The 26,348-nt window shown below is 37.9% G+C and overlaps 1 long non-coding RNA gene across 7 annotated transcripts in view; it reads right to left on the bottom strand.

Moving 5' to 3' along the window:
• The window catches only part of LOC141577554 (uncharacterized), a 732,371-nt gene that overhangs the window by 510,636 nt on the left and 195,387 nt on the right, over positions 1-26,348 (bottom strand). The window lies entirely within an intron of this gene.

The raw sequence follows: 26,348 nt of genomic DNA, 5'->3' as shown, positions 1-26,348 counted from the left end.
GTTTGTTTTTTGTTTTTAGTGGGGGGAGTTAATTAAGTTTACTTGTTTATTTTTTGGAGGAGGTACTGGGGATTCAACCCAGGACCTCATGCATGCTAAGCATGCACTCTATCACTTGAGCAACATTCTTCCCCCTTGGTCTTCCTATTTTCAATTCTAATTTTTACTCTTTGCTTATTTTTACTCTTTTTTTTTATCCTACTGCTTGCTTTAGGTTCATTCTGTTCTTCCTTTTCTAGTTCCTGAAGGTAGATACTTCAATTACTCATTTAAGGCTTTTCCTCTTTTTTTAATGCAAATGTTTAGTGCTATAAATCTCCCTCTCAGTACAGCTTCAGCTGCATCCCACAAATTTGATAAGTTATATTTTATTTTCACTTATTTCTATGTATCTTAAATTCCTTTAAGATTCTCTTTGATTCATGGATTGTTTAATGTGTGACATTTCATTTCCAAGTGCTTGTAGACATCACTTTCTGTTATCTTTCGGTTACTGATTTCTAGTTTTATTCCATTTTGGTCAGAGAACATACTGTGTATGATAAAAGTTTCACCTGCCATCACTTAGAATGAAGATAATGCATCTCATGAATCTGTATTTCCAGAGAAAAAGGGCTGGGACACAAAATATTAGTAGGATATGGTGGTTAAAACTGGATGCATTTGACAAAGACCTTTAAAAGAGAGAGAGGCTTAGAAAATAATTGGCAGTTTCAAAAGCAAAATGAGAAGAGAGAAGGAAAGATTCAGAAACTTCCCATCCCTAAGAAGTAAAACTGAATAGGAATATGGGCCACAAAGGCTGTTTCCTATTCATCCTCAAGGCAAGAATCAAATCAACAATGTGGTCAGTATATCTGTTGTTAAAAGCTCTAAATGGATTAAGCTGTCAAAGAGGAAGGAAGCAATTAAGGTGAATCCTTTCCTCAGTGAATCCTTTCAAATGGACAAAACAGCCACAAAGCGATGACAAAAATCACAAATCACACTACTTCTTCTGCATAAACCTAGATACAGTTGAATTTTTTTGGAGCATAGCACCAAAGAAGTCACTGTCTACTGAAAGTTTCAGATGCTTGCCATCATTGGCAGTTTGTACATGGTCCTTGTACAGGTGATATGGCAGCTCTTTTTTCCCTGCTTCTTACATTTTCCGATGGATAGTGCCAAAACTTTCAGTCTCACAGTTTGTCCCCACATTCAGTGTCTTAGGGGAGGCTCCAGGGAAACCAAAAGGAACATAAAATAAAGGACAGTGAATAGAAAAAAGTAAAGAAATTTATATTGTGTTTATAATATAAATGCAAAAGAGGTGCTGTTTCAGACACAGGGGAGGAGACAGCACAAGGATCTGCCTGGAGATGGCTTTTATTTCCCCAGGAGAGAAGACAACTGATTAGGAAGCGGGGCCTTTGTGTGAAGAGACTAAGTTCTCCCACAGATGTTTTGGCTGAGGATGGGAGAAGATGGGCTGGGAGAAGAGACGTTATGGAGTGACAAATGGGAGAGGAAGGATGGAAAAGCAGAACCAAAGGAAGGGACTCAGCATCATGCTGTCCTCATGCTTGAATTTTCTCCACCCAACAGCCCGTCACCTGTGCACAGCCAAGCACCCAACAATCCTGGACATTTCAATCCTTGAGCAGATACTTCCTAGTTCAGGAATATTTATGACTAACACATAGAGCGTAAGTGCTACCTGACAGAAGCTGGGAGGAGGAAGGCTGGAGGAAATATGGAAGGAAGAATAGATGAGTTAATGTTCTCTTCTGACATAATGAGGAGTCAAGAGATATTGTCCAGAATTAGTGAAACGAAAAGTAGTATATTGAAAGTAACCAAAAAATCCATTTTAAAAGGAAAAATACCAATTTACAATCAAAATTTGGGAAGATGAGGGACAGAAAAAAATTGTAGGATGTGCAGGTTAAGTTCAGTTCTCACCTTTTATGGCACAATAGAAAACATCAAAAAAAATCAAGAAATAGTATAGTTGTGTTATTTAATAAATGGAGACAATTGCAAATTTTAAAACTGAACCAACTGAAAGATATTTCTATGGAGACTGGTAGTGAAGAAGATGCGTGTGTAGGATTGTTGTATTCCTTTTTATTGTAACTCTTTAAAAATGTTTTTATTATATTTTTTTTTTACTTTGATGTACAAAACAAAACAATCAAAATCTAAAAATAAGAACAAAAATATAAGCTAAGAAACATCTGAGCACGCATAGCTCAGCTTCCAAACCCTGTTTCCTCAGATTCAGGAGGAACTCAGCAATTTTGCTCAAGAAGATTGGGACCACTTACTACATAATGAGAGAACAGAAGAATATGGTGAACTTAACACTGAATGCTAGCATTCGTAACCTCAGGGTCTCATATATTGGAAAGCCTGTCTGACAGTTTTGTGTTTTCTTCTCCAGGTGACAGTCTTATCTGTGCTCATTAAAACAAGAATATAAATTGGTTTTGAAATTAGGAAGCATGGATCATCAGAGATGGCCAAGAAATGCACAATTGCTAATACAGGAGAGAAAGAAATATTAAGGAGAGAAAGAATATGCCATACAAATGACTATGAAAAATGACACTTAAGAAATAACTTATCTTAGGAAAAAAACCTTGTAGTGCTTTGTAAGGCAGCTCCATCACCAAGAGGCTAAAGATCATAGGATCAATCACAAAATATCACAGAACGTTTCTTCCATGCTAGTTAAGCTTGACAGGTGCTGCCCCTGTGTGAATACAGCCTCTTCGCTTGAGGCACACCTTATTTTTTCCTAGAATTTCCATATTGCCAAGGGTACACAGCACCCTCAATGAATGACGTAGTTTTCTCTTACTTGTGGAGACACCCAAGCATTTCCAGACAGCTGGTGTTTTCGGCTGGGAGGTTTCATATCTCATTTTGAAGCACGGCTCTCTTGCCATGAAAATATTCAAGTACAAGGAAGGCACTGGGACAGATTACTAACTAGACCAGAGCACTGACAGCTCATCAGTTCCTGTACACCAACCCACCCAGGACTCCTGACAGAAATGGCACTATGGTGTCATGACTAAATATGAAAGTGATTTGTCTGCAAAATGTTTTATTGGAAATAAAGGAGGATGATTTAAATAAAATTGTATGGGAAATTGAATAGTCTTGCCATAGCCTGATGACTTTGTCAAGTGTCTCCAAGAAGAAATTTACCATGTCGGCTCTTCAGAGGGGAGAGAATATCTACGCACTTACACTATGTCCTCAGCAGGTGAACTGGTTTACTTTCTTAGAGGCTTTTAAAATCACACTTAGTGGGGTCTCAAGTGGCCTCTGAGTCAACATAAGCATGATTTTACCAGATTGTCTTCTCTTTAGGGAAGACAGGGTTAATAGAGTTACAGTGAATTTGTTAACTCCCATGGCACAAAACTTGGCAATAACAATCATCATCACTTTGTATCTTCTTGGAAATACTTTCAAAGTTTTACAGTAATAGGCCCCTAAAAACAACAGAGTATATCAGGACATATAAATAAATCATTCTACTAACAAATGCTCCAAATTTTAGAATCAGCTTTACTATGAGATTTTTTTAAAATACTCTCATATCTCAAATGGGTGTCAATGTGGCACAGAGGAAAGAACGTGGCCCTTGGCAACAATGGGTTTTGTCCAAACCTCAGTATTGTTTCTATCCAGTTAGATGAGTTTGAGCAAGCATTTTGACGTGGCCCATTTCTGACTTTATTATTTGTAGAAGGGGAATGTTTATTATCTGCCTTATAAAATGTTTGAAAATTAAAAGAGCTACTGTGTGAAAGTACTTAGCGCAGTGACTGGTCACAGTGGGTCCCTATTACATGTCCGTTCCCTCTCAGTCAGGGCAAACGCACCATCCTACGGGAGCCTCTTCTCTCTGACGACACCCTCCCACCCCACAAAGTCTGCCTGCTGCTCCTCATCTTAAGACCTTAGTATGAATATGAACATACATGTTTTTATTTTATCTGTATCTGGTTTACCTCTCAATTAAAAATAACAGTTATGAGACAGAACACACTGAACCAGGCAGCCCGGGATGACGGGGCGGAGAACTAGAAGGGAACAGCGCAGGGAGGGGTGAAAGGTCACCAGTGCGAAGGCCAGAGGTGCCCCCAAGCAGAAGTCTCCCTGAGGCTGAATTCTGCTGTTACCACTCACAAGCAGGGGGAGTTTCTTCTTCAAGGGTTGCATTGCTGAAATACATGGCTAGGTTTGCTATTTCCCACAGGGCCACGGCCTCCCCGTGTACTGGGTGATTCAGCACATGGTCCCCGTGTCCTTCCCACCTTCCCCCAACCCCAGCTCTGAATTTCAGAAGACTGCTTGACCCACTTTCAGATCAAACTGAAATAGCACTGTAGTTGAGCAAACTCCAAGTCAAATCACTGTTTTGACTGTTTTTTCACCCCCAAACCGCTCCTGGAAAGCTTTCAATTTATCTCTTACCCAATTTCTTGCCGGCTGCTTCATTAAGGGGATTGAGGGAGTCTCCACTGAGTCCTTCGTACTCCCTCCGTGTTCCTCCCTATCTAGACTGACCCTCCACTCAGCTTTTCATGCCTTATGGGAAGAAGCTGACTTAATTATGCTTCCTTTGAATTGCAGCTTCTATTGTTTTCAGATTAGCCTCTGACTAATCTCTCAGGCTCTTGATGTACTCATACTTAAGAGTCTTTCTAATTGGGCAAATCAGAACATGTCACTCATTCTTCCAGACATTTCAGTGGCTTTTTATGCCCCAAGGACCAGTCCCACATCCTCATGATGGCACGCGGACCTCACCACACCCAAGTTCCATTTGCTTTCTCCAACATTGATGTCCTCTACCCGTTCTTCCCTTTCCGTGTTATCAGATAACTTTCCAGATTCTAACCATTCTGTGGGCTTCCACACCCCATGCTTTGGCTGATGAGCTTTTCCTTTCAGTTTTATACATCTCCACATCTCTTCTCCACCAATTACCTCTCAAGGCTTAGATCAAAATTACCTCTTTCCTATGTTTTCCCTGATTTCCAAACCGGACTTAATTCTCTGTACATTAATTTTTGCTGCTCCTTTCTCAATTATAAGATGTATCATATTCTGCCTTATATTTTAACTGTTTGCCAGTCTGTCTCCTTGATGTTTGCAAACAAGTGTTAACTCTGGTTTCACTGAGTACACAGGACAATGCTTTGATTATACCAAGTGCCAGTAAAGCCTTGGTGAATGAGGAGACACAAAGGGAGATACTAGACACTTAGCTGGTTAGTGACTCGTTCATTCACTCTCCTCTCACTATGACTGACTTTCATGGCCAGGATTGAAATAGAAAAACTGCCAAACCACCAAGTGGACATTTCTTCTTTATGGTTCATACTTGTAGGGACTGTGAGGGATGGACAACCCTCTACCAGATCTCCTCAGCCTGAAAAATTCAGATCTCGGAATTCAATGGAAGGAAATTCTTCCCAGGTGCTGAATACCAGAATTATGTTACAGTCATAATCCCAGTCAGGGGCCCACTCTTTTCTTCTCTAAGGAAAATTCCCAGAACTCCGCATACTTTGGTCACTTCCAATTCTGAGTGCAAGCTTAGAACTCTAGAAAAAGCTAGAGCCATCGGCCTTCTGCCAGGTAAAACCCAAAACCAGCAAGGAGAGTGAATGATCATGGAAGACAATTATTTTTATTGTATTTGATCCACAAGGGACAGAACTGATTGTATGAAACCCAGGGACATCTGGAGAGAGTTTATTTAGAGGACCCAGTGGGTATTTAGCCCTTTGGAATCTGTAGTCCCCAAATAGTAACCGACTGATTAACTCCATCACCACCACCACTTACACCCATAAACTCAGGCATTTCCTGGAGCAGAAGCAAGGTTCCCCAAAAAAGTGGGAAGCGGAGGCTGTCTTGTTGAATCAGCACCTATCTGGTGTGATAAATGAGCTGGGAGAGTCCACCAGTTTCTCCTCTAATGAGACAAACAGCAGCAATTCTGTCACCATTCTGCTTTAAACCACATCAAAATGAAAACGGGGGGAATAAAACCTCCCTAGGTCAGCTTCACGTATCGCACTACCTCCCACCTGTGTCTGCTCAAGACTTCAGTGTTAATTTTGGAGAATTATAAATATACATTTAGGGCTCAGTTGCTTTCTGACTTCACCAAAAAGTTCTAATAATAATTGATTAAACTGTACTAAAGTGACTTGAACTTTTTAGGGGGAAGTAGCTATATGAATGTATCGCAAACTATTAAACAACTGCTGAGAGCAAGCAATCACTACTTCAGGTGCAAGCAATAATACTGCTACCATTAATGAGTTTATTCTTCTAACTGCAAATCAGAATAGATGTGTTAATTTTCCAAGATGACTCCTACAATAAGAACTGATAGACGGTTTTACCAATTCAGTGGTGAAAATAACAGAATTGTGATTATCATTACTAAAATGAAAATCGTCTATTTGCCCAGGGTAGGATATGTTTCTCATCTTTATCTGAATTACTGATTTTCAAAGAAAATGTTCCCATCTAACATTTGACTGGGCTGGGGATCCTCCAAAAGCAGCCAATGCCTTTTTTCTAAACTTGACTTACGAGCTTCTTGAAACAAGGAGATGTGTATATGCAGACTGCTCCACTCACCATAATTTCAAATTACAACCAAGTGGTTCCGGGACAACGGCTACTATTTCTCCTCAACTACAGTCTCATTTCTTCTTCAAGGGAATCTTTTTTCTAATTTGTGATAACCTTGTTCTTCTGTTTCTCTATTCATGGGTTGATCCAAAATCACAGTGCTTACACAATGTTTGAAATTTTCCATTAAAAAATTAAATATATAAAACTTTGGAAAAAGTTAAATTATTTATACATTAGGCTTGAGAATTTAAAAGGTGCCTTACAGTTCCTATGACAGAAATCTTTTACTGTTTCTAACATAAAATTGTACTTATGTAGCCTATAAAAATGTTTTTAGCCATTTTTTACCAGCTCAAGTATTTTAAACAGAAACTACTTCTGATTTTAGTTTGTGAAAACAAATTCTTTTCACTGAAGATTATTTGTGTTAACACAATATATGATCATGCAAGATGTTTACTGAGTCTCAAATTCTTTTTAATTAAATTGTGTGTCATAAAGCTTGGACCTTTCTGTTTTTACAGAATAGTTATCTTGTCATTATAAATCTTCTCAAAAGATTTCATTTTTATACCTACAATAAAAAGCAATGCAAATTGTAAAATGCAGTATCTATCATGGGAAGCTGGGGGAAAATAGCTAATAATTTGCTTGGTAAGTGAAGCAAAATATTAAATGATTTATTATCAGACTTTATATTGTATTGAGAATCTGTGACATAAATCTTACTGTATTTGAATAATAATGGTGGACAAATCACTTTCTATGACTTCTCTATCACAGTAAAGAACAGTGATTATCTTTCATTGATTCAAGAATGATATCCATTTGTCATTTCTGACATGACAGACCTAAGTGAAGTTAGATATAATAAGCCTCCCCTAACCATTGTGAACGTCTGTATTAGGGAGCAGAAAAGTGGAGGGGAAAAAATGCCAGTCAACAGCAAGGACAGCAAAGAGAAGTTTGAAGGACTTTTTTAAAAAATACAATGAAGGGTAATGTACTGTGTCAAGAGTATAAGCCACATGTATTTGTGTGTGTATATAATATTAAAGAACTGACATTTCATAGGTCTTAGATAAAGAAAGTTACAAACAACACTCAGAAGTGTACTCTGTACAAACAGTACTCTGAATTAGATGTACACACACAGTAAGAACAGACATTGTTAGGGGATGACAAAATTAAATATTGTAAAGACGCTCACTTATTTCAAAATAATTTAAAAGCTTAATCTGCAACATTGTAAACTTTGAACATTTTTAAATGCTTTGGATAAAAATTAACATTTTGGATTAGCTAAAATAATTTTGAAAAGTGAAAAATGTCAAAATTTCTGTCAGGTAATGAATATAATATAAAGTTATAAATACAATAGTTGAGTCTGGAGACAAAAACAAGGCAACAGATCAACTAAGCAAAGTAAAAGAACCCCAATCTATTATATCACAATCTACCCTTATGTTTTATACTTCCTTGCTACTAATTTTATATAGACTGGAGGAGGGAATATCATGCAAAATATTTAGAAAACAGTATCATTTATTAAGTCTTGTATTGGTTAGCTCTATAAAAGGAAAAGTGCTTAGATCTTCACTCAAGAGTTAACTTGTGGAAAAATAAACCATAAGAATAGTAAAAGATTTCTATAGTTGAAAATGAATACACAGGAAGTAAACACATAAACAGAAAGAAAAGTGGTCATTGTTGATGGCTGCCTCCTTTGCTACAATTCAGTGGGCTCTTAATGAACTGGCCTGGATAGGATATAAATTTCAGAAACCTATTTGAAGATCCAAGCTACAACTAGATATTTCCCTCTCTGCTTATTCTTTTTAAAAAAAAAAATTCATTGGATTCATTCTTTTAATTTTGTTCTTTTCCATTATGCTTCATTACAGGACACAATATAGTTCCTTATACTATACAGTAGAAACTTGTTGTTTATTTTATATATAGTAGTTTGTATATGCTAATCCCAAACTCCTAACTTAAACCCTCTTCTACACACACCCTTTTCCTCCTTTGGCAACCATAAGTTTGTTTCCTATGTCTAAGCCTGTTTCTGTTTTAGAAATAAGTTCATTTGTATCATATTTTAGATTCCACATGGAAGTGATATCATATGATATTTATCTTTCTCTGTCCGATTTACTCAGCATGATCATCTCTATATCTATCTACATTGCTGCAAGTGGCATTTCATTCTTTTTATGGCTGAGTAGTATTCCATTGTATGTATGTATGTATGTATGTATGTATGTATGTATGTATGTATATATATATACCACAACTTCTTTATCCATACACCTGTTGATGGACATTTAGGTTGTTTCCATGACTTGGCTCTTTTAAATAGTGCTGCTATGAACATTGTGGTGTATGTATCATCCCAAATTAGTTTTCTCTGAATATATGCCCAAGGGCAGGATTGCTGGATCATATGGTAAGTCTATTTTTGAAGAATCTCCATACTGTTTTCCACAATGGCTGCACCAAACTACATTCCCACCAACAATGTAGGAGTGTTTCCTTTTCTCCCCACCCTCTCCAGCATTTATCATTTGTGGACATTTTTATAATGGCCATTCTGACCAGCATGGGATGATTACCTCATTGTAGTTTCTATTTGCATTTCTCTGATAATTAGTGATGTTGAGTATCTTTTCATGTGCCTATTGGCCATCTATATGTCTTCTTTGGAGAAATGTTTATTTAGGTCTTCTGCCCACTTTTTGATTAGGTTTTCCTGTTTGTTATTGAGATGTATGAGCTGTTTGTGTATTTTGGAAATTAAACCCTTGTCAGTCTTATGGTTTACAAATATTTTCTCCCAGTCCATAGGTTGTCTTTTCATTTTGTTTATGGTTCCCTTCACTGTGCAAAAGTATGTAAGTTTGATTAGGTCCCATTTGTTTATTTTTGCTTTCATTTCTAGGAAAACATTGCTACAATTTATATCAGAGAATGCTTTGCCTGTGTTTTCTTCTAGGAGTTTTACGGTATCATATCTTATATTTAAGTCTTTATCTGCTTATACTTTGAGTTTGAAACACAGGTGGAGAGTAAGGCATGATAGATTTTAATAGAGCCTTCACTGAAGCCTTTTCTCTACCTTTAGTGCCTTAAGGAAAATAGTGGCAACAGTGTGATCCTTTCTAAATAGCCCCTTTCACTGCCTAATTAGGAAAGTCACACATAAAAATACTCTTATCTTTACACAGTTTCAAACTGCATGTGTATTACATTAACTCCATTTAATTTATTTAAATCCACAATATATGTCAAAGATCATACAGCATTTTATATCTATCTTGCAGGTCAGCCATAAAATGAATTACTGAAAGGTCAGTCTGGTGCTGGGTTTCATTAATTTAATTATGAATTGCTTTTCCATTTACTATTGAGTGACTAAAATAACGTGACACTGGATGATGTTCTGTATTAATAGAATGCATTATTAAAGCCATAATTCAATAACACATGCTCATTTTACTATTCTCATTTTGGCCAGCTTCTTTTCACTCCAAAGTGATGAAAATTAGAAAAATACCTGGCATTATTTTCATGACTCTCCATATATCAGCAGGTATACAGAAGGATAAGAGGAGACTTCTATTACCTTGAAAATACAGTCAGCTTAATGTATTTAAATCCCAAGTAAAAGCTTGTACTGTTTTTATGAATGATCTAACTACAGTACCTACGTAGCCCAAAGACCCTGCATAATGTAGCTGTTCTCATGTAGCTGTTCTCCTTAAAAATATGAGTAAATGAGAGCAAGTAATATAAGTACTTAAAGAATTTACAGCATTTTATCACTTAACTATGTAGTTTCCATTTCTGTGACTTCTTTGGGGTCGTTTCATCCCTTTGTCATTCAAAATGCAAGACCGAAAAATGACTTGGGTTTTCTCTCAGTCATGTAGTCTTCTGGTTTAGAAGAACATTTGAGTAAGATTCTCTGCTCCTCTTTACCCTAAATCTCTTTGAAACAGGAGTATATATTTGCTCTCACCAATTCCCCTTCTTCCAAACGCTCTTGATTACCCTCCAAACAGCCTAATATCCCCAGAACCTCCCCAAACCACTCTTTTCAAGGCCCTTAGTAAGATCTTTGCTGTTAATCTAATGACCATGTCTCGGGTTCTTATCTTACTTGAAGCTCAACAATGATTTTTAAAAGAGTCCTTCTCCCCTCCTCCCTGAGGCATGTTCTTTTTTTTATGTCCTCATGTTGAACTATTTCAGCCCCTAGATGGCAACAGTATCAGACTGTATTTTTCTTCTTCTTTTTTTTTAATGGTGGTACTGGGGATTGAACCCAGGACCTTGTGCATACTAAGCATGTGCTCTACCCCTGGGCTGTAACCTCTCTCCACCAATGCATGTTCTTCTGTGACCTGTGGTAATCTTCAGTGCCCTGTGAGAAACTCCGATGTGGAGACTGGTCTTAACTAAGGTGGACAGGGTGGTGGAAGAACACAGGTGGAAAAGACCCAGATACAGCATGCCCTCCAGGCTCCACTGCTAGATCTCAGGGCTTTGGCAAACTCCAAAAACAAATGGATTGGATTCCCCTGATACTCCTAGTTATTCTTAAGAGCAGGATTCCAAGATCAAACTGTTTATTAGCCCCTAGACAATCAATTTTGATGACAACTGTACAAACAAGATCCAGAAAGGAAATACAGAGTAAAGAGGGAAAATAAAATAAAAACACAACATGATGGCTCTGCACACCATCATGATGACAGTGTGCCAATAACTGAGGGAAGTGAGTGACAACTTGCTGCAACTCAGACACTCAAAGTGGGAAAATATCATGTTCTCTCTAGAGATGAAGTTTTGGGAGTTTCAAAGACAGAGCAAAAGCCATCAACTACAGGAGCCAGAAAAGTCTTAGGGGGAGAGGCAGGTACTTCAGGGCATCACATCCATTCCTGCCTTAGAAGGTTCTAAAGCAAGAGGAGAGGGGTTACAAGAGCAAGATATTGAAGATATAGAGAAGAAAGCAAGACAAAACCAGAGAAATGGAATAGCAGAGAAGTAAGGAGAATTTTGGTTATCTTGGGTCACATGCTGTTGGAAGTAATGATTTTTATGTAGCAGTCTCCTAACTGGTGCTGCCACTTCCACGTTCTATCGTTCTTCATATGCCCGCTGCACCGCTACAAGAACAGGTGTCCCAGAGGCCGCTTTTATTATGTGCCTCTCAAAGCACTGTACTCACTTTCCATGGTTTCTGCAATGAAATGCAAACACTCTGACACAACAGCCAGGACCCTCTGTAATCTCATTTTTCCTTATTCATTACTGCAGGAAATTCATGCCCTGATCACTCACTACATGGCTATACTGTGGTAAGCAATGGTTAAGGCACAAAAAATGGATCAAACATGGGCTTTGCTGGGGAGACAGCTCTTCCACTACCCATCTCACAAAAGACTGAAGCTAAAGTAAAACATAAGGCAGCTTTTGATTAAATGCCAATTATGCAGACTGTCAACAGTCGCTATGCAAATTAAGCAAATGGAAAATCAGTATATGGTCTAATAGAAAAGTGAAATTTCCTGAAGAAATAACTCAGTTTATCATCATCATTTACAGTTAGTAACAATTATGATGGTTTTCCTGAAGTCCAGTGATGAGCTCAACTATTACCCTTTACTCATGAGCAAGTGAATAATGTTTCTTAGGATTTGACTTGGCTTCTGCATAAAGGAAAACCTAAGATATGGGGTTCTAATTCCTAGATGTTATAAATTCTCTGGACCTTAGAGAATCCAACTACTTGTTGACTACTACTTAATTTCTGCTGATCATCATAGTTCATGATATCATGAGTTCTGCTTATCTAGCAAGTTTTATTAAGAAATTAATCAAAAATTGATATTTGACAGATGAGTCTTTAAAAAAATTGCTTATATTCTTTTAAAAATTAATTGCTTATAAAAATAACTACAGAAAAATAGTTTTAAAAATGAACTTATTTACAAGACAGAGACAGCCTCGTGGATGTAGAGAGCAAACTATGGTTGCTGGGGAGGTTGGGGTGGGAAGGGATGGATTGGGAGTTTGAGATTTACAGGTACTAACTGATATATATGAAATAGATGGACAACGGGTTCAAGCCATATGGCACAGGGAACTGTATTCAATATCTTGTGGTAACTTACAGTGAAAAAGAGTATGAAAATGAATATACGTATGTTCATGTATGACTGAAGCACTATGCTATACATCAGAAATTAACACAACATTGTGAACTGACTATACTTCAATAAAAAGATATATTTCTATATACAAAAAATACAATATTTTCATTGACATAAGTATGAACATGCATAATATTTTGGGAGTTACCCTGGGTATTTCTTTAATTCTATATGGAAAGTCTTCCTCATACAACATAGAACATGGATAATTGAATTTGCATTGATGGTTGAATCCATGTTTTCAACCTAACCAAACTCCAACTTTCCACATTAATGATCAAAGAAACATTTAACTATTTCAATGCTAAAAACTGAGAAGGTGCTGTAAGTCCACAACCTAACATTTAGGAAGGAAAATATGCCCACAGAGTCAAGAAGAATCCTGCCCCTTCTCCAAAAAACAGAGACAAATTTAGAAACAATAAAAGGCAAATCCCTAGTCTTTGGGTAGTGAAGAGGCTGCTGGCACCATAGGACCTCAAGTTCCTAGCTGAGTCTTAGAGGGGTCAACACGCTCAATAAAAAGGGAAGGGGGTAGTGACAACAAACTCACAATAGATACGTGCCAGATGGAGCCTTAGGAGAGGTCTGCAACTCCACACTTTCCTAAAAACACAGGAATACAACTGTCCTAGGCAGAGTGGCACTTTTCCATGTGCTGAGACTGCTCCTTCTTTACTTAACACAGGCCACTGCCTCTCTCCACACTGACTACCTAAAGTGTATTCCCCTACCTTTCTCCAAACTCACATGCACAGAGGCAATATGTATTTTATCACTATTAAGCTATTACGTATAAATTGTATTGATTTTTTCAATTAAGTAGAATCTGAGAATTTAAGGCAGATACAACCAGAATCCCACTCATGTTTTCTCCTTTGCTGAATTGTTCACAAAAAGAACATATTTATAACCCAGTATGACACATCTAAACTTTTTTGAATAGCAAGATAATATTAGCTCTTATCAACTGAACCTCTGCATGGGCAAAAATGAATGCATACCTTAGTGCAGGACTTCTCTTAAAACCCTGCAATTAAAACACCAGCTTAATTGACAATATCACTCACTTGCCAACTCTTGCTCTAATTCATAATGCTTGTGCGTGTGCCCTAGATATGTCCAAGCTGACTGAGGAATTAGGAGTAATTTTTAAAATTTCCTTCTGTTCATCTGTATAACCCAAACTTTCTAAAATAAATACCTACAAATTTAGATTCTTTTTTAAGATACAGAGAGATATGTAAATACCAGAAAGGAAACTAGCTACATGCAAACTATGTTTAACCATATCCTACAAATTTTGAAAATGAACATCAAATGTGGATGATTTATCTTACTGGACTTTAAAACATGATAAACAGTAACCATGATATTGTGGCAGTGGCATAAAGACAGACAAACAGATAAAGGGACCATGATGGAGAGTCGAAAAGCAGGCACAAATTTATATTAATAATTGTTCTTCAGCAAAGACAACAAAGCAATTCATTCGGGACAGCAAAGTCTTTACAACAAATGGGGAGGAACAACTGAATACCCGTGTGGAAAAAGATGAGTCTTAACCTCTACTTCATACCATACATCATAATTACTCCAAGAAGGAATATAGATCTGAATGCAATAGTTCAAGCTGTGAAGTTTTAAAGAAATCAGAGAAGGCTATGTTCGTACCCATGGAAAGGAAAATGTGCCTCAGACCACAAAAAGTAAAAACTTAATATTTTTATCATAATTAAAAACTTCTGCCAATGGAAAAAAATATTGTTTATAAATGAAAGGCAAGGCAAAGATTGGGAGGAAATGCCTGTGAAACATAAAGCTGGCAAATGACTTCTATCCTGAAGGTATAAATAACTCCTACAAATAGAGAAGACCGATAACCCACTTTCAGGATGGGCAATACACTAAACCAAGAGTTCACATGTGAAGGTGTCTGAATAGCCAGTGAGGGAACAAAGAAGTGCACAACATTAGTCGTAAGTGGGAAATGCAAATCAAGACAAGATGCCACTACACACCCACTAGAATGGCTTAAATTAAATACACTGCCCACACTCAACATCAGCAAGGATGTGTAGCCAGCGGAGAGCTCGTCCATCTCTGGTGGAAATGTGAAATGGTACCACCAGTCTGAGGAAGAGTCTGGCAATTTCTTATCGCATTAAATATACTCTTATCTACTGACTCAGCAATTCTACTCTCAGGCATATAAATAAAAGAAATGAAAACATAAGCCCATGAAAATATTTATACAAGAATGTTTATAGCAGACCTATTCATAATCCCTCAAATGGGAAGTAACTCATATGTCATCAGTAGGACTGAATACACAAATAATGGTGTATTCTTGCCACAGAATATTATTCAACTATAAAAAGGAACAAACCACTAAAATATACTATGACATAGATGAATCTCAAAAACATTACACTGCATGAAATAAACCAGTGCAAATAACTGCACTGTATGATTACACTCACCTGGAGTTCTAGAACAGACAAAATTAATCTTTGGCAGGAGTTGGGGTGATTGAGTGACCAGGGAACTTTCTAGGATGATGGACATATTTTATATCTTAATAGAGTGTGGGTTACATTTGTACATTTCAATGTATGTAAATTTTGCCTAAAAAAACTATAAAAAATAATACAGTGGAGACAGTAGTAGAGACAAAACAAGAACAACAAAAACACTAAAAAATTATTTAAGCCTGGTAGTGGGTACACTATTCTGTTTGCTTTGTATATGTTTAAATTTTTCTACTATAAAATGTAAGGGACAACAGTCTTAGCAATTTTCTTACACAGAGAATTACACTTCTTTTTAGAAGCCTCCAACCTAATTTTGCACAATGCCTGGTAATATTCACCCACTGTAAAAGAAAACTACATTCCAAAAAATTTTTAGTAATTCTCCACTTTGTAAAATTTCACATGCCTCGTTGTAATTACATAAAAAAACCCTAAAAAAATCAATCAAGAAACTTTGCACATTAGACTGTCTCCAATACTCTGTCACTTTCCAAAAGGCAATGCATACATTTCAGATACTAACAAAATCTAACTTTGTAGATTACTTAAATATAAGAAAAGAAAATCACCAGGTGAAGATGTTATAATTTTTACAGATCAAAATGGGAAACAGGAGAACTGGGAAGGAATATTTGTTTCTGAAATGGATATGTGGTATTAACCAAATTCATTCTTCAAATTATATTAAAATATTTTTGATATTCACATTATCTTTATAGTTCCTAAAATAATAATAAACAATTATATGCTTTAATGGTATAAATATATAACTTTAATTGAAGGGAATATTTTTGTCATTTCCCCTTTTTTATAGATTTTCTCTACCCCAATCAGAATCAACCAGACAGTTTGAAAGTTTGTAAGTTTCCTTAACCTCATTCTCTTTATTCTTTTTCTTATCAATATTTCTCCCACACATGCTATCATATCGATTCCTAGACTCTCAGTTGCTATTTTATTCAAATCTTTGCCTTTTCCTTTCATAATATTAACTTTTTAGCAAGCTTTATAAGCTACTATAATTGAGTCTTTGACAGTGACTCCAAATTGCACGATATATTCCTTAATTCTAGATAGTATATATGCATTCACTTAACACCAATTTGCTGTATCCACATTTAACTTTCTCTTTCAAGCAAGTGTTAAGTTTCAATTGCACAGTCATAAAAAAACATTTTCCCTTACTCCGTGTTAAATAATTGTTTGAAAGCTGATCATATTTACATATGAGACTCTTGACTATGTGCTCTCAGAGTGTGTTGGTAGAAATGACACTGTTACTATATCCAGGTGTCATGCAGCCAATCCCTTTCCTGCCATTGCTCAACTGGCTGATGAAGTCCATGAACCAAATTCACAGTCTAGGTTGACAAAGTCTTCTGTGGAGCAGAAATGTCTGCCTACCATGGCCATCGCTTACACTATCTTCCAGGATAGAAATAGCAGAGAAGGATTAAAAAGAGTTCTTTTTTCCTTCAAGACTGAATGAAGTATTTGCAAGAATATCACCATCCTCCTTCTTAATCAAAAATAAATTTGATGTCAAATTGTGATAAATAAATCCTGGGCTGATTTTAATGTTTAGCTATCAGTATGTAATCCCAATTTTTACAGTTCTCCTTTTTACAGTAAAACAGTGGTCACTCATAATTTTCTATCCTTAACGCCTTTGTTCTGAGTGGTAATATGTAGATAGTCGCTGACAATCTCAGAATTTAAAAAGATTCTGAAGTTCTCAAGTTCCATTCACATGAAGCATTTCCACTTAACTGTCCCCATTTCTCCCAACATTTATTATTGTGAAAACAAATCTACTTTGCCATCAATAGGCATATTCAGAGAAATTATCAAGTCAGACAAAGTTTGTGAACTTAAATATTGACTCTGGACCTACAGTACACATGCATGAAATTTAAACAATCTTTGGCAATTTCAACATGTTGATCTAACTATGCACAGCAAATGTGTGGTCTTTTGCTAGCTCCTGAATGTATACTCCTGCGATCTGTGCACTGCTCACTACTCAAATAAGGTCACCAAGAACATACAGCTAGATGTTTACTTCTGGGAATTCAGTCGTTCATCTTGCTGTCTAAATGTTGTCCATATGGAGGCTTTAATTATAGGCATACATTTTAGTTTATAGAATACTCATTTTACAGGTAACACTGAAGAAGCATTTATACTTATGCTAGTTTTTAGCTTAAGAACTAAAGTGATGAAGAGCCTTAGTCCACTAATTAATTCTAACCTTCAGTTCTTATTCCAGAGACTTTAAAGCTATAGGCACCATAAGATAGAAAACATCCATGTATTGATTGACAATACAAGGAAAATTGATCCTTTGCTTTCAGCTTTATCATTTTTTCCTTAATTTATCCCTAAGCACAAAAGTCAGGTTCAAATTCAAGATGGCGACAAAAGAGGATCCTAACTCACCTCCTCCCATGAACACACAGAATCTACAGCTACACATGGAACAACCTCCTCTGAAAAAAAAAAAAAAAAAACCCAAAAAACCATGCTGAGCAGCTCCTAGGCCTCTGGCCCTCATGGAAGGTAGGAGAGGCTGAGACAGTCTCAGGATCAACCCCACTCCCTGAGGCAGTGACTCACCTCTGGAGGAAACAAAAAACCTGGAGCTTCTCCCTAGGGTGCAAAGGGTTTGGATCTCACATTAGGCACCCCAATTTTTTAGACTTGTACATGAGGGAGGAGCCCCCAACCATCTAGCTTTGAAAACCAACAGGACCTGTGCCAACAAGACCCACAATGCACTCAGGCAGGCCCCCGAAATTGTGTCATCATCACATCGAGATGTGAGAAATGGCCCTGACAGGCCTGGTGCTCAGGCTCACCAGCCCCAGCCCCAGCAGGGAGGAGAGGGGGAGGGACGGACGCCCGGGGCTGGCGTGGGAGGGGCTCATCTGCTTGTCTGGGAGCATCACCCTGAGGGGCAGGCATCTGATGTGACAGACATTCAGGGGCCTGCGGGGGTGCTTTGCCTCACTTCAGACGGCAGACACCAACTTTTTTTGTTGTTTCTTTTCAGCCCTAGGTAGAAAATTCATCTACTAATACAGTAACGTGAAAGCTTCAGTCTGGAAATTAATCATTGTCTCCCACCCCCTCCACAGTCACAGACACAGCCCGGAGGCTTCCGTCTCCAGCTTCAGCTGGGACCCCAGGCCTGAGCACAGCTGCTTCTCTGAGTCTTCTTCTCATTGCTCTGCTTAGTTGATCCACTGTTTACTCAGGCTTATGTCTTTATCACTTGGAGATTCACTCCTCATTTTAGCAAGATTCAATATCTAAGAAGACTGTGTGGAGGTAAACTCTCTGAGTCCTTCAAGGTATGGCAGCTTTAGTTTTGCATTCACTCCTGTTTAATAATATGGCTGGCCTAAGTATTCTAGGTTTAAAGACTTTTTCACTTAGAACTTTAAAAGCATTGCTCCATAGTAACAGCCGTGGTACTGACGACACGCCCAGACTAGCTGTGTCTTGTCGTGTATGTTACTTTCTCTTAAGAAAGCTTTAGAATTCTCTACATTTGACTTCCTGAAATTTCTCAGTGACATCGATGTTTAGACCTTTTTCCATGTAGAGGGACTACCTTATGTAGAGGGAAACATGTGTCTCCCTTCAGCTCTAGAAGTTTAGCTTAAAATTCCATCCTTCAAGGAGTGTTTTCCACCCCACTTTGTCAGCACTCTAATGAAAATCTGATCCATTGAAAATTGAACACAGCTCTTCTGACACCTTGATTCTGTCCCTCTGAGACCCCTGTTGGATTTCTAACCTCCAGTCCTGTAAAATAATACGTTTGGGTTATTCTAAATCACCAACTTTGTGGTAGTTTGATTCAGCAGTAGTAGAAAACTAATACAGATGTTGGTAATGCAAGTCGAGTGCTACTGTAACACACAGAAAAATATGGAAGTGTCTTTAGAATTGGGTAGTGGGCAGAGGCTGCAAGAATTTTGAGGCACATGATGGAAAAAGCCTAGAGCAATTTGAATTGACCATTAGTAGAAAAATGGGTAATACTGATTTTTGCCAGGAGGGACTCATCAGAAGGAAGTGAGGAGCCTGGCAGACAAATCGTCACTTTGGAGAACGCCTAAATCAGCCTGCTGGGAGAAATACTGTAGACATGAAAGGTGCTGCTAGCAAAAGCTTGGAAGGAAATAAGCAACGTATTAGCAGCTCTGTTAGTCTTCCTTTTCATGTGCAGAATTTCATGCATACAGTGTCATTCTATGAGTAGAATACCATGGTATTCATGTATTCCTGAATTTTTCTAAGTTGTTAATTAAAAAGAGGGTAGGGGAGGAAGAGAGGTGGTTTAATTGTTTCCTCCATGGTCATTTTTTCTATTTGTTTATCTTGTAACAACATTCACTGCTTTTCTAATTCTTTTAGGTGGTAGGTTAAGTTGTCTATTTCAGATTGTTGGTTTCTGAGGAAGGCCTGAATCGCTATGAACTTCCCTCCTAGGATTGCTTCTGCTGCATCCCAGAGCTTTTGTGTGGTTGTGTTTTTATCTTGTAACAACATTCATTACTTTGCAGACTTTCCTCATATGTCCAGGAAAGAGAATCCTTGTGACACAGTGGCAGATAGTTCAGCAGAATTGTGTTCTGTAGTCATGTAGCAGCTGTAAGTGATAAACATGGACATTTCACTGAGGAGATTCCAAGCAAGGTGCTGAAATCTAAACAGTTTTCTTGTTGCTGTTCCTCATAAAATATGAGAAGAAAGAGACAATAAATTCAAGGAAGAACTGTTACACATAACGAAACAGGACTCGATACTTTGGGAAATTCTTAGCCTATTCAGATTGCAAAAGATGCTGAAATAAAGAGGTCCCACTCAGGAAATTGTGCTCTAGAGAATGTTACTGAATAGTTTCACTAATAACCAGGAAAAAAAGGTCAGAGTATTCAGGTACTTAAAAGGTTAAGCATGCAATTCATAATGCCCTCAGCAAGCTAAGAAGCCAGGAACAGAGATGGGAATATCCAGGGAAGATCTGTGGAGGAGGAACCTCTGGCCCAGGGAAGTGAATTCCAAGACATCCATGAGACATCTATTAAGTCCTTGAGAATGTGAGCCATCAGAACACTGCCAGCTTGACTGAAAAGGACAGAGAGGATAAAAGAGGCTGTCTTTTTATTATCATTAATAGTACAGTGTAATTTGTTCTAAAAACCTAGTTTAATCCTTGTCCTCTATCTTCAGATCCAGGTTCAGTATTTCTGGCACAACTCCTTCATATGCAGTATTGTGTATTTCCATCATAAAGTACATATTGCCTGATTATTTTTGTGTGTGATGCCCTCTGACAATGGATGATTATTGTCTAAGCTGTTAATTCACAAGGAGTTGCAAAGCAGGATGATATTCTATCATTCCTTCCTCATGTACTATTACTCATTGCTGCTAAAATACAGTTTACAAAAATGTAACATTGTAACTCTCATGTAAATTTAGCATAAACACGTCTAGGATTTTACTCAACTCATTAAGGAAGAGAAGAGTTAGGTAAAGAGCAGTTCAAAGTACATGTTTGAGGTGCTACGGATTTATTTTCAATTTAGTAATGTTAGAGTCACGTTTGCTAGGTTATATACCAGACTGGTTGGTATCGTACTTTAGGGCTTTTCTTTTCCACTGAACAAAAACTATTTGCTTACCTACTAGATAAAAATCTACAGAACAACAGGTAACATCAGAAAGCCCGGGACCTTTAAACAACAGTCTTAACATTGCTTAGCCTCATTTATCTTTTTGAAGGCAAACCTCCCCTCATCAACTCTGACCATGGGGAGGTACAGTTCATTTAGAAAGGCAGGGCAAATCCTGGGTCCTTTCCCTCTTTTCACCTGTGTTCAGAACAATGTGCTTTTTTTTAGAATGTGCAACATTATGAAATCATGGATTTTCACATTAGATGTGTTCAGCCCTTTGTAATTACTATCCACATTTATTTAACCCTCTACCTTCTTAAATAAATGGAAGCATATCAAATATATTTTTAAAGAGATTAATAAAGAAAATGCTAGTAAAAAGTGACTGTGAGAAGGACCAATGCAAATTTTGCCAGTAAGAGAGATCTTCTAAATCTTAGTGTGCTTGTGAAAGCTAATTCTATGGAGAACTGGGTGCTGTGTAGAAAATAAAAGATATGAAGAGGACAATCAGAGATTCTCAGATCTTCATTCATATTTCACAGTAAAATGAAACACAAATTGCTAATCCTAGAAAATTTCATCCTTAACATCTGAAATGAGTAGAATCAAAACTTTCACACGGGACTGTAAACATCAGGTTTTTGATTAGTCAACTTAGCATGTGTGTGTAGATTATTAAAACTAGTAACATACAGTAAATATAAATGTCCTTTTATGCATTGCGACATCCCTATTAGCTTTCTGAGTCAAGCCATACTTTTCAGGTTGTTTGGGATGGGCTGACAGGCACACCTCCCTCCTTCTAAGCCATAAAATTCCTGAGTTTTTCCTGTAGAAGTCACTGAATTCATTTCCTTCAGCTGTGTTTTCCTAATGCAAAAGCTAACATTTCCTTGGGGTAAATAGCTTTTAACTTTCCTTCCTGACACTCGAACTCTCAGGGGAATATAAGAGATGGACACTGTTCAAGATGTTAAGATGTGAGGATGCAAATGTGTCTGGTTCTTAAATAGAAGCTGTCTTGCGAGATTGTCTCAATGAGTCTCAGGTGACTGAAGACAGATGTGATACATGTAATTGAAATGCTATTATTTATAAGACATTTTAATATACTTCTGTGATTTACAGCAAAAAATATATATACCTTTATTTTTAAGTGTAATACTCTTCACTGAAAGTCAGCCAGCATTAGTTTCTCAGAAGCTTATGAGCAACTAGTCTATTCATTGTCTTCACTTGGACTCCTGAGTCTCACAATTTTGGGGGGACGCCTTTCACCTCCTGCATAATTCCTTCTTACTCACCTTTTCAGACTTCTCCTCACTTACTCCAAGTATCAGGCTGCTCCGGGGCCAAGTCTTTGAATCTGTTCTCTTTCCTGTCTAGACTCGGTCCCTTACTGATCTCACCCCACGTCAAGGCATAAAGACCATCTCTACATGTAGGAGCTCCAGCTCTGTATCTCTAGCTCCGCTCTCCCCAGTGAACTTTGGGAGTACGTCCAAAGTCAGCTCCATTTTCAAATATCTCAGGCCAAATATCCAGGCATCACCTGGATGTTTCCACACATCACCCTACACAGCATTCATCAGTAAATCTGGGAGGTTCCAATTTCAAAACATGTCCATAATTCAACCACTTCTCACCATCTCCACTGCTCTCACCCTGGACCAAGTCACCATCCCATCTCCTCAGAATATGGTATGATTTCCTGTCTGGTACATCAGGCAATTCCAGGTGGAAAAAAGATGGCAAATGTGAGTCATTAAAAAGGACTTAATAAAGGAACCACTGACAAAGGTGTGAGCAGAGAGAAGAAGAAAAACAAAGGATCACGTGACACCCCAGTGCCAGCACTAGCAGGAAGACGTTACTACCTTCAGGCCGAGGAATTGTTACAGGAAAGCAGTAAAGTAGCTAAATGTGCAGGGCCATTGGCAGAACTGGGCCCCGATGGATGGACACAGCCAGCCAGTGGCGACCTGTACCAGCAGGAGAAGGGGTAATAAAGACATAAATTTCACTCATCTCCCAGAATCTCCTGTGAGTGTCTCTCATCAGTTGAGCCCAATGCAAGTCAGCCTCAAAGAAGCCACTCAGGAGTTAACATATGTCACAAGTCACTCCTGCGGGGCACAAAGCAGGAAGAGAAGGGTGGGGAGTGATCACCATTATTCTCCCTTGCTCCTGCCCTTGCTCCTTTTTTTTTCTTTTTTTAAACACACAGCCTGGTAGGTTTTGTTAAAGACATGAGGCAGACCTTGTCAGACGACTGCCCGAGCTCCCGGTGAGTTTCTATCCATCAGCGTAGACGTCTCCGAGGCCCCGCCTCCAGAGCCCCTCTTCCTGTGAGGGCCTTTTCTTACTGCTCTCTTGTGCAACTTTCTTGAGCTGCACCACTCTCCTTGTGGTTTCTCGGCCATTCCAGGCACTCACCTGCTTCAGGGCCTCTCTAATTTTCTTCCTTCAGCGTGAGCTCTCTGCCTCCAATATTCCTTGTGATTCACTTCACCTTTTACTCAGACGTCCCCCTCTCTGCAAGGCCTTTCCTGGCCACCTATCTAATTTACACCAGTATTCGCATCAAGTCCTGGCTTGCTTTTCTCATTAGAAAAAATTATTTCCTATTCTATTTCTACCGTCTAATATACTTTATATTGTATGTCAACTTAAATATCTAATGTATTTAATGTAAGCTCCCTGGGGATGAAAACTGTTCTCTTTGCTTCCCTGATGTTTTCCCAGTGCCTACAGCAGTACCAACACAGAGTAGGTGCTCAGTTAGTATTTGCTTAATGAATGAATGAAAACAAAAATGGACAGAACCCTTCTTTTCCCCCAAGCATTTTCATATGATAAAATATGTGAAATCTTGTGAGTGCTGCAGTGTTTAATTTTCAATTGGTTTTACTCCTGCACTTAGATCATGAACCCACGTACCCTGCCCTGCACCTGGCTATTTGTGATTACGAGGTCGAGCAGCCCATGTAACAATGCAGCCTATTGATTAAGAATAGTCAGATATTTAAGCACCAAGTAGCAGGAGAAGGAAAGTCTGCCCTCATTATTCAACTTCAGTTAGTAGCTGTGAGTACAGTATCCTCTGGAAGGGTGGCAGGCCCTTAGCTCTTTAAATTCAGAATGTACAGCTAACAGCAAACTGTAGGAAAGTGCATCTGATGTGGGTGGTAATACAAAGGAGAATTAACAAGGAAAAATGTGTCCCAACGCTTCAAACATTATCGCATGCTTTGGAGACATACAGTCTCTCAGTAGGCAAGTCAGAAACAAGTCGCAGTGACTGGCCCTTTAGTCTGTCTCTATTTAGCAAATCATTTTGCCTCCTCTTTGCAAGATCACATTTGTTTATCTTCAAAGTGCTGGATTATAAAGTCTGCTTAAATAAACTAAGTTATTTCAATTTAGAAATATAAGAGTGAAGATCTAACCATGTTTCTTTTAATTTTTTTTATTATTAATATGTAGTCAATTTAGGTGTTAGTTTCAGGTATACAGCAAACAAATTCAGTTATATATAAATATTTTTTTCAGTTTCTTTTCCATTACAGCTTGTTACAAGAAACTGAACATAGTTCCCTGTGCTATACAGTGGGTCCTTGTTGTTTAGCTACAGCAACGTGTATCTGTTAATCGCAAACACCTAATCTATCCCTCCCCTCTCCTCCCCTCCAGTAACCACAGTTTGTTTTCTATGTCTGTGAGACTTTCTGGTTTGTAAATAAAATTTAAACATGGTATTTAGATTCAAGTAAAATCCCTTCTGCTTTGCTTTTCCCATATGCACAATATTAAAGAACATAGAGATTACATAATTGTCCTTAAGGATTTTATCTATCTGATACCTATTTAGGAATAGAATTTAGGAAAAAAAGAAAAAAAAAATAAGAGAGAGAGAGAGAAAGAATATTAAAAGAAGGGAGAAAGAGGGTTTGAAAACAGTGTATAATGAATAATAGAAGAGTGAGTTGAAGCAGAGTAGTAATCGGGTTGAGGTGTCCTTTTGAAACCTTTACAAAAAAAGGGAGGGGAGATGAATAGATGTTTTTGAAACCTGTGTCTAATCAATAGCAGGACATCAAAACCCAAGAGAAATAGAAATGAATTAAGAAGTAAAGATTAAGAGAGTAATAGAACATAGAGCAGGTAAAAACAGATTTAAAAAAAAAAAGGGGGGGTTTGTCGAGAATAAACAAGTGGGACCTAATGAAACTTACAAGCTTCTGCACAGCAAAGGAAACCAGAAATAAAACAAGAAGAAAACCTACGGAATGGGAGAAAATTTTTGCAAGTGAAACCGACAAAGGGTTGATCTCCAGAATATATAAGCAGCTCATACGACTCAATAAGAAAAAATAAACAACCCAATCCAAAAATGGGCAGAAGACCTAAACAAGCAATTCTCCAAGGAAGACATACAAATGATCAAAAAGCACATGAAAAAATGCTCAATATCACTAATTATCAGAGAAACGCAAATCAAAACTACAATGAGGTATCACCTCACACCAGTCAGAATGGCCGTCATTCAAAATCCACAAATGACAAATGCTGGAGAGGCTGTGGAGGAAGGGGAACCCTCCTACACTGCTGGTGGGAATGCAGTTTGGTGCAGCCACTATGGAAAACAGTGTGGAGATTACTCAAAAGACTAGGAATAGACTTACCATATGACCCAGGAATACCACTCCTGGGCTTGTATCCAGAAGGAAATCTACTTAAGGATGACACCTGCACCCCAATGTTCTATTTACTATTTATAATAGCCAAAACATGGAAACAGCCTAAATGTCCATCAACAGGTGACTGGATAAAGAAGCTGTGGTATATTTATACAATGGAATACTACTCAGCCATAAAAACCAACAACATAATGCCATTTGCAGCAACATGGATGCTCCTGGAGAATGTCATTCTAAGTGAAGTAAGCCAGAAAGAGAAAGAAAAATACCATATGAGATTCTTCATATGTGGAATCTAAAAAACAAAAACAAACAAACAAACAAACAAAAACAAAGCATAAATAAAGGACAGAAATAGACTCACAGACAGAGAATACAGACTTGTGGTTACCAGGGGGGTGGAGGGTGGGAAGGGATAGACTGGGATTTCAAAATTGTAGAATAGACTACACTGTATAGCACAGGGAAATATACACAAAATGTTATGATATCTCACAGAGAAAAAAACGTGACAATGAGTGTGTATATGTCCATGAA

This window comes from Camelus bactrianus, chromosome 4 (assembly GCF_048773025.1).
Source record: "Camelus bactrianus isolate YW-2024 breed Bactrian camel chromosome 4, ASM4877302v1, whole genome shotgun sequence".
NCBI classification, from domain to species: domain Eukaryota; kingdom Metazoa; phylum Chordata; class Mammalia; order Artiodactyla; family Camelidae; genus Camelus; species Camelus bactrianus.
This window is presented reverse-complemented; position numbering and strand designations above follow the sequence as displayed.